This window comes from Syzygium oleosum, unplaced genomic scaffold, assembly GCF_021117445.2.
Source record: "Syzygium oleosum isolate NSW1041296 unplaced genomic scaffold, Sole_v2.1 Sole_v2.49, whole genome shotgun sequence".
NCBI classification, from domain to species: domain Eukaryota; kingdom Viridiplantae; phylum Streptophyta; class Magnoliopsida; order Myrtales; family Myrtaceae; genus Syzygium; species Syzygium oleosum.
The window spans coordinates 664,563-678,340 of record NW_026607533.1 but is presented as its reverse complement, the minus strand read 5'-3'; the positions used below and the strand labels follow the sequence as shown (position 1 = coordinate 678,340).

General features: G+C 41.4%; 1 long non-coding RNA gene and 1 pseudogene across 1 annotated transcript; one reads left to right on the top strand and one right to left on the bottom strand.

The window, feature by feature from the left end:
• Positions 1-4,436: 4,436 nt before the first annotated feature.
• Positions 4,437-8,468, top strand: LOC115664679 (uncharacterized; annotated as a pseudogene).
• Positions 8,469-11,052: 2,584 nt separating this feature from the next.
• Positions 11,053-12,517, bottom strand: LOC130136752 (uncharacterized). Its single transcript, XR_008815512.1, has 2 exons — positions 12,313-12,517; positions 11,053-11,270 (listed from the first exon to the last, which is right to left on the bottom strand). It is a non-coding gene; the product is annotated as an uncharacterized LOC130136752 (long non-coding RNA).
• Positions 12,518-13,778: the final 1,261 nt, after the last annotated feature.

The following is a 13,778-nucleotide window of genomic DNA, read 5'->3' as shown; positions in this document are numbered from 1 at the left end:
TAACTTCGAAGTTATACAGTAAAATTTCAACAAAAAAGAAAATATTATTTTAAAAAGAAAAACAATAATTTTGAAATACTAATTAGCATAAAAAGTTTAAGTCAATCTACGGTATCTCACGAATCCATTTTAGTAGGAACAACAATATAACTTACACTATAAATCCAACGATTTCAAAACTCGTATCTCGCTGAAATATCATGCAACGCTCATATTTTTACTTTTCCTAAGACTCATCGAGGTCGGCTAGAATATTAATGTTTAAGAGATATACATGATGAAATCAGAATTTGTCTATGTGCTATAAACATATAGTTTATATTAATGGTAGTTTAGATGGAAGTATGAAGTCGTTCCATTGAGATGACAGTCATAAAAGTAACAAAACATTACATAATGGCAATTCAATTAGTCTAATCAAAGCTTTTTATTTTCCAGGTTCACATCTGAAAACTTTTGTGCTCTATTAGCATAGCTAATTTGGGAGAGGATGACTCAACGTCCGGGAAAGTAAGCCCCGTTGCCTCTGTTCTCTTACATAACCAATTGAGATCTTATTAAGAGAAAATGAGGAAACTCTACTCTATTATGAGGAAATTCAGTCGATTGATATTATCATTGACATAGATTCCAAATATCTTATCAAATCATACGATGAAGAAACTAAATTTGTTCCCTGAATCAAACAAATTCTTCAAGAAGAAACTTCAATTACTTCTCAATGTTGATCCCCCTCCCCGGATTTCAAAATAGGCACAAGCTTCTTTCCAAAATATTTGGATTTTCAGGACGGAAGTGATGATATCTATACGGATGGATTATTCGTACTGCTCTTGAAGTATTCAATATTTCTATCTCAATGTTCCCAAATGCACGAGCCAATTTAAAAAGTTTGTACGTTTGAGGGTGCCCTTTCGTCTTCGTGTATGTGAGTCGTTAGTTATGCAATTCACACTATGCAAGTAATGTGATTAGTTGGTTAGCCACGTTTGTTGTGATTGACACATGACATACTTTCTCGTGATTGGAGCCCACAGATCCACAAAAATTGGTCTTTCGATACGCGATATTGAGCTTTAATTTGAGGTTGCCAAGTATTGGAAGGTTTGTATTTCTCAAAATGATTAATATTTCCTTTCCATTTTCTTTTGCTAATTGTCTAATATTTCCTTTGTTAATGTCAATCGTCTTCAATCTTGATGCTGGATGACACACTTTTCGTTATATTCTTTCTTAATTGGTTCACTCTTATTCGATGAAGTTACTAGCATATCAATGTAATAGGTTTTGTTTCCTACTGCATTAGGACTACCATTCTTTCTCTAGTTAGCCCAAAGTGTCCTTTCTTTTCACTCCTTTTGGCTTCCGCACCCCACTGGTTGATCCTACTAATTTTGATTTGCACTTTGCACGACATCCCCATGAGCTGTATGCATTCTCCGGCTAAAAGGTCGATTTCCGGAGCGACCAATCTCCTTCCCAACGAAACAGGACCAAATAAAGGACCTTCTAAACACACGCCTTGTGTTGGCAACACTAGTGACCACGGTAACTTCCTCTGCAGGTTTTGCCATTCTTGGAATCGAACTCGCACCCACGAATGAAACCTGATACGGAGCCCCTACCGCCTGATTTACATTAGGAAAGTCTTCATTCGACTTTTGGTTGACCGAACATATGAAATACAATAAATCCTTGTAGGAGTTGGATTACTAGTTTAAGTCGACCAAAACGGGATTTTCTATTTTAAATACAAGTATTATATTTTACAAGAAGTGGTTTTTGGCTTTAACACATTAGAGAAAACAAGAGGAGTGTTAAGGTATTCTATCTGTGAGTTCTTTGAGTAATTGGGTGTTGAAATGTCAATTTTATAATTACTACTTTTTTTCACCAAGATCATATTTTCTCAGTCAGTCCAACTCAAAAGACATTTGAATATATTTGTTAGGCTCAAATATGCAATTAAGAGGGAGGTGATGATTTTGCAAGAAAATATATACTAATTTTGTAGAATCAATCCCAATAAAAATTTGTGCTTTTACTTCAATGTAAATTAGCTTTTATAAACTATGGAAATTAAAAAGTTTAGAGAAAGAGAAATTGCAAACGAAATTTATAAAGTTTTGTTTTGAGTATGTCTACTCCTCTTTCCACCTCTAGCAGCCCAAATAGATTGAATTCCTTTAGCTTTCGGCAAAAGTACACGTATCACCTTGTTACAAGTGGAGAACTTGCAGCCATCTGAGAACTTGACTTCCTTCAACAGCAACCTCGCTGTACACCAAGTATAGTCGTTTTCACACTTTGTACACACAACGCAGTAGATTCTCTCCCCAAATTATAAACCACACACCTCCGAGTATTTACAAAGAGTCCATTGTACACTTCATCTCTCACCTACGCAAATGTCTTCGCTCTTAGGCTCCGTTCGTTTGGCGGAAAATATTCTCCCGGAAAATATTTTCCGGGTTTTCCGGTGTTCGAGGGGCGAAAAACGTTTTCCGTGGGTAAATATTTTCCTTCCCCCCCTCACAAAATAGCTTAAGTCTACGGAAAATGACTTCCGCTTCTTCAAAAGCGGAAATCATTTTCCGGAGCTTCTTTTCTTCTTCTTCACTAAGGTCGGCCACCGGTCGCGGGCCGCCGCCGCGGTCGCGGCCGCCGGTCGCGCGGCCGCCGCCGCCCGGTCGCTGCCCGATCGCCGGCCGCCGCCGCGCCGTCTCCGCGGCCGCCGCCGGTAGCCGGCCGCCGCCACCGGTCGCCGCCGGTAGCCGGCCGCCGCCGCCAGGCGCCGCGGCCGCCGGTCGCCCGGTCGCCGCGGCCGCCACCGCCGCCGCTTGCCCGATCTCCGGCCGCGCCGCCGCCGCCGGGCGTTGGCCGTCGGTCGCAGCCGCCGCCACGCCCGGTCGCCGGACGCCGGACGCCGCCGCCGGACGCCGCCGCCGGCCGCGAGCAGCAGCCGCCGCCGACCGCCGGTCGCCGGCGAAAAATATTTTCCGAAACTTTTTTATATTGGTCGCCGAACACCGGAAAATTATGTTCCGGAAAAATATTTTCCAGGAAAATGACTTCCAGAAAAATATTTTCCAAAAGGAGAATATTTTCCGCCAAACGAACGGAGCCTTAGTAGGTACAACCACTTCTCTCATATATTTAGAAATGGATTTGTCGTTCTTGCTAACTCTCAGGGACAACACTAAAATGGATATTGCAAGCTTACGAAAAAGACGAGCTCAAAAACCTCTCAACCATGTTTAAATTCACTTGTAGTTGTTATATCCATCAAATCATCTGTAAAAAATCTCGACAAAATATCTTGAGAAACATGTGCAGAACCTTGCTTCAAATCTGTGTCGTCAATCAAAACTTCTATTGGTGCAGGTTCTGATCACATCATTTCGACAATCTCCAGAGAATTAGTCCATCATTTTTGGTATAAGTAATCTTTGAAAATCATATTTCATTGCTATGAGTTGGGCCTTTGATTGATAATTAATATGCTTGAATTACAGAACAAACGGATGTAACTTATAAACAAACTCAGATTGTTACATGTTCCGCTAGAGATAAAATTATTTTCGATTTCTATCTGTGAACTTTTACATCATGTTACAACGGTCTCTAACATGCATTTGCATTGCGAAATTGAACAACCTTTTTGGATGACTTTTGGACTATCTATGTCGATTACATAATCATGTCGTGATTCAATCACATCATGCCCAATAACTATGACAAGAACTATTGGGCGATTTTAGTTTTCTCACATTTATTTGAATCTAAGTTACCCTTATTGCACATGATTTAAACTTCAATAATATTCTCACATGACATTTTTGGCTTGTCAATTACGTAGCCATAACTATGTTGTAAAGTAACTCAATTACATGGAAAAATTTGGATCGATATTCGACACAAACAGGAGTTGTGGCCCAAAATCTAAATTTCAAGAGATCGATAACATAACTCAGCAAATATCAAACTTTAGGGCTGTAAATAGAATTTCTCCGCGTTTAAATGATCTTCATTTTCTGGTTGCCCCCACTGAGAAAATCTCCGAGCCCCCCCACCAATTTTCAAGATTGTAGAGTTGTTGAGGGTAAAAGGTGTGCTGACTCATTAGCCAATGCAGCATTCTTTCGAGGACCACATTATGTTATTCATTTGAGTAACCATGTGTCGAACCACCAAGCAAATCCATAGCGTCTTATTAATTTCTCGCACTTAAATTCTCACAACGAATCATTTGTATCTGCAATCTTGTTCAACAATTTTTAAACTCAAAACTTTATGTTCGGATCCATATAAAATTTTGTATGACCACTATTAAATATTATGAAAGTTTAAATACTTAATATTTAAATTGATATAGCGTCTCCTTACACGACCCTTGTTCCCTGCAAGAACTCCATTACTTGCATAGCTTAGGTTAGATGGACGTAAAGCTATTTATAGGGGAGGAGGACGCTGGCATGAGCAACCCGATCAAGGTGAAGGTCACGAAGGATGAAATGGATTCTTTGAAGGAAGAAGAAATCTGGAGGAGTAGACGGGAGAGAATGAATAATGCTCTGGCGGCTGCAAGAACCGCAGCGTGACCAGAACCAGAAGATTTGTATGCAGCTGCTAACAAACTGGTAGATGTTATCAAAGGCATCAATGTGGAAGAGTTCATTTCCGTGATTGAAAGGCTCGCCGATCAAATAGACCGTCTGCCACTTTCAATTTCCAAGGGCGACATCCTAAGGATCCTGCTTGATAATGTCCCTGACCATTTCATAGCCACCCAAGATGATTGGGGAAATACCCCCCTCCACATGGCCACTAAGGCTAAGGCAATTGGAGTCGTCCATATGTTGACCCGCCGGGCAAAAGACCTCCCCAATGTCAAGGACAAGATCCTCCTGAGGATGAAGAACCAAGATGGAAACACCGCTTTGCACGAGGCCGTGCTTACTGGTGACGTTGGCCTGGTGCGCCATTTGTTGAGGGAAGATTTGGAGGCCGTGTACTGGAAGAACGTGGATCAGAAATCTCCCCTGTACCTGGCCCTCGACACCAGGAACTCCGAGATACTTCAGTTTTTATTTTCGCTCTCGCTCGAACCATCAATGATAGAAGGCATGCCGCCAGTTCATGGTGCTGTTGCGCGTGATCAATATGGTACGTACCTAAATCTACTTATGGGAAATATCTATCTATGTGTAGACTGAATTTGTTATGAGTGTTCACATAACATTATATGTATATTTGATTTTTGAGAATGTGATTGTCACATATCATACAGAATTTAAAAGATCGAGAGTGCGATAGTGCGATAGTGCATAGATTCACGAACAAAGTAGACATTGAAATTCGACATAAAATTATATTCCTGTTTAGGAAAAATTCATCCATCTACGCTTTTGTCCACATCAATGTACTTTAAAGATAAATCTTCTATAGCATTTCGGAAGAAAGAAGGAAAAGATCCCTCGAAAATAATGCTGCATGTAATAAAGCTCCATTAAGAAAACCTTACCAAAATGATGCGGCGTATGTCATGTCATCAACTATGTGTAGATTAAGCATGAATAATGCAATGAAAATCAAATGGAAAAAAGCCATAATCCCTAAGGATGAGGCTAACCCTAAAGCAGTCTTACCAGTCTTTGAAACACCCCTGAAATATTCTGAAACAATTGAAACACCTCTACCATATCATTCGATCTTCTTTACTAGCACCTCTAAAATTTTACATTTGGGGCCAAAACTTCTTTTGGTTGAGCCTTTTCCTTTCCGTAATTTGCGATTTATATATAAAAGATGTACTTTTTTCAACCTTAGAATGAGATTCTGGTCACATATTTTACTTAGTTTTTGCTCAAAAGTTTTGGTAAACACGCACTTAATCGGTGTTGTAGACCTTTACGAGAAGATACGTTCAGTCTATAGAGGGTGGAGGAGTTTCAATGGGGATTTTCGTACTGTGCCATGGAGGCTATTGCAATGTTCTTGCGAATAGAATACGTTTGCTTTTATACTTGCCAGAATTTGACGAACATAATAGGAAAAGATAATTCTCCTTTTCTTGATCTTACCCTAGCTATTTAAATGTCTTTTCCTTTTTTTCCTATACCTTACATTTGCGGACTCTATAGATACTTCATAACATGGAAATGCCATATAATTTTCCTTGTCATTTAGTAAGATTTTTAAAGTAAAATCTTAGTAATTATCGATGTCGCATTGCTTTGGACGAAAATGGTCTGAAATTTGTCTAAAGTCTCCCCAAAATACGTAATCGGGATCCTTTCGAAATTATCTAAAGTCTCACAGGTTGTGTTCCATCATGCTAGAGAAGGAAAATCATAATGCTTTGAGATTCACAGCTCGAAGAGCTACAATTTTTTGAACCGAAACTGGGTGCATTTGATTTATTCAATCGAAATTATCACCACTAGTTTCACCATTGCAATCTAATCCCACATCAGCGACTATGAATCCTAATAGTGATTAAGGTGACGTCGAAGATGTCCTTAACCCAAAATGGGTTAAAATACATCAAAGCCAACCAAGCCCCAACCAGTGTCAAATGTTTATGCGGATGTGGTCCCTAATTTGGAGCTCTTGGTTCCAGATTTACTCGGCGAGATACTCAAAAAGAACATGAAGCTATTTGCAATGACCGACTCCAAAGGCGGTAATGTATTCCGTTTATCAGCTTTCCGGAATGAGCCCTGAGTATTCGAACTCTTGCGACCAGAAACTAAATATTTGGCCCGAGAACGGGACCGCAATGGGGATCTTTCCATTCATATTGCGAGCAAGATGGGTCATGTTGCACTAATCGAGAAGCTACATACGGTATCACAGTCGGTAAATGGGCGAGGAGAAACCGTTCTTCATGTGGCAGCAAAATACGGGAGAGATAAAGCAGTGAAATATATACTCAGACATCCAGATCTGGGGGAGATGATAAATGAAAGAGATCATGATGGAAATACACATTCACACTTGGCAGCGATGTATTCACATCCCACCGTTTTGATTCATCCTGTGCAGGATGAAAGAATTAACCCCTCCATTCTCAACCACAAACGCTCGGCGGCTCTTGACATAGCTCCATATCACTTACAAAGGGGGCCTACGTTACAGAAGGTAGGTAACATGAACAGTCACTATTTTATTTATTAACTTACTGGAAATTTCCATGGACTAATACCTTAGTTAAGTGCACAGCTCGTATTCAAATAATTATGTCTCGCAAAGTATTAATCAATTTTCTAGAATAGCCGAGACTCCTCTAGGATTAATATTGCACAAGTCTCTAATTTGGCCTTAATAAGAGGTACTTGAATTTTGCCCATGAATATGTCCGCGGTTAGGAAAAAGTGAATATCTCTGACGAATGCTGAGATAAATTGTTATAAGATCAGGGGTTGTCAATGTTGCAATCTTTTTTTCTTAAAGAGCCAGGGGTCAAGGCGGCAAATTTGACCCCTCTAAACACGGCATAGTGTCATTACATTATCAGTAACTCAACCTATGACAAAGGTGAACCATATTACATTTCATTCGTGCCTATTTTCTCATTTGCAGTGAACTTGTTACTCTAGTCTTAATTCTTCAAACTGAGTAGACACTGCATCTTTCGAAGTAAAAGTTTCCCTTTAAATGAGTACTCTAGAATTTGTTCGAGTTATCGATTCACTAACAATTTGTTCTTTCTTTCCTTTTCATATGTTTCTGATCTCAGGCCTTGGCACATGCGCTGTTATCAGGTGCGTCAGCCAAGAGATTAGATGCAATCATACTTAAGCCGGAAGCTCGAGATGAAGCGTACACGAACAGAGATTTGCCAAACCTTGGCGGACTGAAGGACGGTATCAGTACCTTGTTGCTGGTGGCGACGATTGTGACCACTGTGACTTTCGCAGCTGGTTTCGTAGTTCCTGGAGGATTTGACGGTTCAAACATGGCATCTAAAGATGACCATGGCATGCCTACGATGCTGGACAATAGAATGTTTCAGGCCTTCGTGATTTGCAACACCATCGCGATGTTCTGCTCAATGACCTCGCTCGTTAGCTACGCGTGGGCGTACGTGAGCGAAGTCCACGTAGCAAGCCAGCTTGCAATAGTGCCACTATGAATAGCCCTCCCGGCAATGTCCGTCGCTTTCTTAATTGGTGTCACCTTGACCGTGGCCAAACTCCCTTGGCTTGCCACCACGATATTAATTTTGGGATCCATGTTCGTCCTCATCATCACAGGTGCTTTATTATTTCCGTGGGTTATGCAATTATCATTAATTCCCTTCTTTTGGAGCCACCTTCGTCCCATCCGTCCTCTGATCTCCTGGTTTATCCTCTTTTACGTTTATTTTCTTGGAGTGGAGACGATCATTCCGGATGACTCAAAAGAGGACAATGGGGAGCGGAACCCCTGCTGGTCCGCCTCTGGATGGTGGTGGTAAAGATTGACTTTTCAGAAACATATACACATTTGCCTTGGTGGAATTGGCTCATTCTATAGTAGATTTCCAGTTGAAAAAAACCCGGGGCTTTGTTTGGATCATTGGTAAGGTTTTCAAGTTTCTCTCACCAAACAAAGGGATGCACGCATCTAACAGGGGCCGCCCCGCCTGTCCAGGAAACCCTGATGGACTGACAGGTCTGAGTTCCTTATTTTAACGTGCCAGTGCCCGCACGCTCTGTTCCCCAATTTGGGGGATAATTTTTCTTCCCTCACCCCAGGGAATACCTCTATGTTTTACGTCCTAGAGTTCAGACGTAGCCTTTTAAGGTCTTGCTAAGGACCATATTGCATTACGTTAACGATGATTGCTAAAGTATTTACATTCAACTGTCTCTTCCTTCAATAGCTCTTGTTATTAGAATAGTTGGACGTAGTTCCGCAACATTTCACACGGTATCAAAACTGGAGATTCTCAGTTAAAACCTTTTCAGACCTCCCGTGTTATATATTCTCATATTTTAGACTCGAGCAAAGTCCTCCAGCCTACTCACAAAGGGGAGTATTAAAGTATTCAAACTAAATTATGCTTTGGGCTAAATAGTTTAAGCTTTTAAAATACCTGCGTTGGAGTTTAACGAAACATCACAACGATACATGCGACATGCTGTCCCAGTTGAATGGATGAGTGGGATGAGTGGGTCATTTCATCCGTTTCACCGCTTGGAAATCAAATCTTTAGTTTTGAACATGTAGAAGCTCGCATCTTATGAAATCGCTTGTCTAGACCGGCCAAGGACGACTTAGCCCGGACCGGTCCAATTTATGGCACACTCGAGTCACGACATCCTAGGTGCTCACTCACATGTGTCGTGGGTAAAGAAAATAACTCTCCCCTTCATTCCTCATGAAAAGCATGTTTGTGCAGCTCGATTTGGTGTTTGTACTGCTAGAAGAAGAATCCTTTCACAGCCCTTTATGCCAGATTTAGACGTCAATCCATTGTTCGAATATATGCACAAATGGCTTGGTCTTTAAAACACTCGTCACGTTCATTCAAGTTCCGCCGTCTGCCGTCGTCCTTGTATAGTATGCTCCATTTTCCCATGCGTCTCGGCTGAGCCCAACCACCGTGCCTCTGCTTTCATTTTTTTTGTTTTCTGAGATCGCGGCTATCGCCCGCTCGTCCATGGCCGTCGGGATATTGATCTCACCTTTGAGGCTCGCGGTGATGGACCAGCTGTGCCGTCGGATCAATAGGCTTGGCTCTCCATTTGGAAGCTTGACGCCCTCCCTGGCAGCACTAGTGTTTTCTTCCTTTTTTCGTTTTTTTTTCCAAAAATATTCAACTTTTCTTTTCTCCCAAACAAATATCAGATTTTTATAGAATTATCTTTTGTGTGTCCACTTATCTTTTAAGCTTCAAATTGTACTTTGGATCTATTATATTTCCAAATCAACCAATTAATGTATATTTTTTTATTTTATATGTTCTCTTTGATTTTTTTTGAGATTATTACTTAATGAAATCCAAATTTGAATGATTTATCCTATCGTTCTAAATTTATTTTATATATGAAAATCAAATTTAGGGTGAGAAATTTGAATTTTATGATTGTTGACAGCTAAATTTTGACAACCCAGTTAGTCGTTTATTGCATATGAAAATTAGGGACCGACCCCAAGCCCTAAACAAAAAATATTAGTTAAATTGCATATAGATATTATGAGCATTTCATTAATAGTTAATTAGGCCCGTATAGTTTGCACATTTATCGAACAGACGGCAGATGGACTCGAGCGAATGGTTCTAAGCTTAAATGAAATTAATTGAATCAAGCCCATGGGCGAAAAATATATTGTGCTCAACTTAGAAATTAATGTTACCAAAATTTTGGTCAATTAGCATAATATTTCGAAATGGGCATGATCTTTCGAATACTTGAGGCGGCGATCCTCTTGGTTAAGGGGAAGGAAAGAAATAAAAGGAAAAGGGAGGAGAATCAATAGATTTGGTTTCTTTTGTGTCTACATGCAAAGGGGAAACAAAATAAAGGATACAAAAGAGGAAAGTGGAATTTGGTCAATATAGGGGCATATATTCTTATCAATATCAAGGTGGTCTTCATGCATCCACTGGCGTGAACAGAAAGAAAAGACCACAATAATGGGAAGGAGCTAGAATATAATATATTCTAAAACCCTCATAAGAGGAAAGTAGATTTACTCTCTTTCCTTGAAAGCCCAGGTCTTCCCTACCTATAAAAGGGTCACGTATAGACAAGAACGAGAGAGCTTTTATTTTGGTCTGACCACACACGAGAAACACAGAAAGAAGAGGCAAGAGAGAAGAAAGAAGATTTATCTTCTTCCTCGAGCGTGTGCCTCCACAATCACGATCGAGGGCTCCACGAATAGACGTTGTTTCTTGCTGCTCTCGGACCTCCTCGTGGCTGTTCCTCCGCTCATTGCTGTGTCACCTAAGTAAGTTGGTGTTGGAGAAAGGATTTGATTTGATCCTTTGACTCCACTAATTGATTTAGACAATCGGCACAATCGGCATTAAGGAATATTGATGGAATATTCAGAAGATTAAATAGGAAAATGATATCATGTTTGTTTATTTCCTGATTGCTTATTGTACTATAAATATAGCCATGTACATGTACAAATACATATTGAGAAATACAAATTTCATATTCCTCCTCTTCAATTTCTGTCATGGTATCAGAGCAGTCCTTCCTGGTCTAACTTCCGCTACCTTAGAATTGCCTCCGGTTGGTTTCTGACTTCTTGTTGCGATCCCAATTCTGCAAAACAAATCAGCACCCGAGTAGGAATTCAAATTTTTTTTTGATATCATACTGAATACCGACAATTCTTCAATGGAGGAAACCCCTAACTCGACTCAACATCAAGATTCAGATCTAGTTGATCCGAATGAAGAGGAACGGTCTTCTGCGCAGCACTCTGCCGGATCTGCTCCTGCTCCTGTTCAATCTGCTCCTGTTCTAGTTCAGATTCCTAGTCCAACCTAGTGGCCTCCAATTGATTGGTATCCTATTCAAGGACAATGGGCCATCGGGCCAAGTCAGACAAGGGCACAACATGGTCCACTTGGAGAGGATGGCATTCCAGACCGTGGAACTCTCTTCTGCAGGAGACCAATTCGAATGGAGGACCGGGTTGGACAGCCCCGAATCACGGACCCGAATCCTTTACACCGGGTTTAGGGACGAATCCCTACCCGGCTTTCCAACCCGGATTTCTTCCCTACTCGTTCTCTGTCAGCAGCGGCCGCCCCGAGCCCGGCAACACCCTTCTATACGTCACCGGCCGACGGACCAGAGCTACAGCTCATCAACCTACAGCTCACTGGATCGGACAACTACAACGCTTGGGCTCGGGACTTCCGACGAGCTCTTGTTACAAAAGACAAGGACGGCTTCCTCGACGGAGCCGTCACTTTTCCAACCGAAGAACGACTCCAACGGCATTGGCGGAAGTGCAATCAGTTGGTTCGCACTTGGATCGGAAATTGCCTCGCTTCCGACGTCGCGGCCAGACTCCCACCAACCGAGGATTCGAAGGTAATGTGGGAGAACATCCGTGAAATGTATGGGCGCCTTGACCGAGCGAAGCTATTTACAATCACTCAAGCCTTGTCGGAATTGAAGCAAGGGAACCTTTGGGTCACTGCTTGCTTCAATCGACTCTCGGCTCTGTGGAACGAGCTCGAGGCGGCCGAGGAACAGTTGGAGGGACCCGAGGCTACACTCCGACAATATCGAGCAATGAAGGACATGGAGAAAGTAACACGATTCTTACTCATTCTGAATGAAACATACTCACATTTTAGGTCGCAGATATTGGCGACGGAGCCAATGCCACCGCTCAGCCGGATCTATCAACTGGCCGTCCAAGAGGAGAGCCAGCGACTGGCCACAGCCAAGCACGGACGAGTTGAGAGCATCACTCTCACAGCTCCATCGGAACCACCATATCGGAGCGTTGCAAGCATCGTCGGAAGCCATGGGAGTGTTCCACCTCTAGGGCTTCATCAAGCGGCGTGGAGCAGAAAAGAAGAGGAGAACCCTAGAAGTTCTTTTCGAACGGATGGTCAAGATCAAAAGGTTGGATCCAACGGCCATCATTTGATCAGTCACTTGAGCGAATCGAATGGCTATTATCAGGCCACGTCAGCCCCTGCTTTCAAGCCATCTCATGGCCCACGGAGTGCCACATCATCACAAAGAGGAAGTGGGCCAAATTCCAAAAATAAAGGTAAATACTGTGAATATTGCAAGCGCCCACATCACACTATTGATACGTGCTGGAAATTGCATGGAAAACCAAATGAAAAAGAAAAAAAGAAGAAAGATTTTTCGGCTTACCAAGTTTTGGCACAAGGGACTGAAAGGGCAAATCAGACCATTACTCATGATCAGTATCAACATATTATGAGGACTCTGAATCAATTAAAGAATACCGACAAAAGTGCAAGTTTTTCAGGTATTTCTTTCTGCAATAACAATGCTGTTTCAGTTGATGCATGGATAATTGATTCAGGCGCTAGTGACCATATAATCTGTGATGAACACATTTTTTCTGATGTTCACAGGAAAATTCATTCTTCTGTGACTGTTCGTCTTCCCAATGGTACCATCACTCATGTTACCAAAATTGGAACTGTCCATCTTAGTCCAAACATTATCCTAAAAAATGTCCTCTACATTCCTAAATTTGAATTCAATCTCATATCTGTTTCCAAGATTTGTGAAGACAATTCTTGTCGCGTCATATTCAATTTAGAAAATTGCTTCTTTCAGGACCATTCGACTGGCAAACTGATGGGCTTGGGTAGTGTTGCGCAAGGACTATATTTTTGGATAAGCTTTCCAAAGGATTTTGATTTATCAAAAGGCATTTCATGTAATGCTACCACTAGCAATAAAAATTTTCTTTCTCATCAACGTTTGGGTCATAGTGCTCATTTTCCTTATCCGAACTGTAGAATCTGCCCTTTGGCAAAGCAATCACGAGCACCGTTTCCAAAAGGCACATCTCGAGCTACTAGTATTTTTTCTCTAATTCATGTAGACATCTGGGGTCCCTATCACACTCCACATCATGATGGGTCTCGGTATTTTCTAACAATTGTCGATGATTATACTCGCGCTACTTGGGTGTTCCTCATGCAATCCAAGAGCCAAACCTTTTCCAATCTGTCGAATTTCTTTTCCTTGATCAAGAATCAATTCCATAAATCCATTCAAAGAATTCACACAGACAATGGGCGTGAATTTTTCACTACAGAG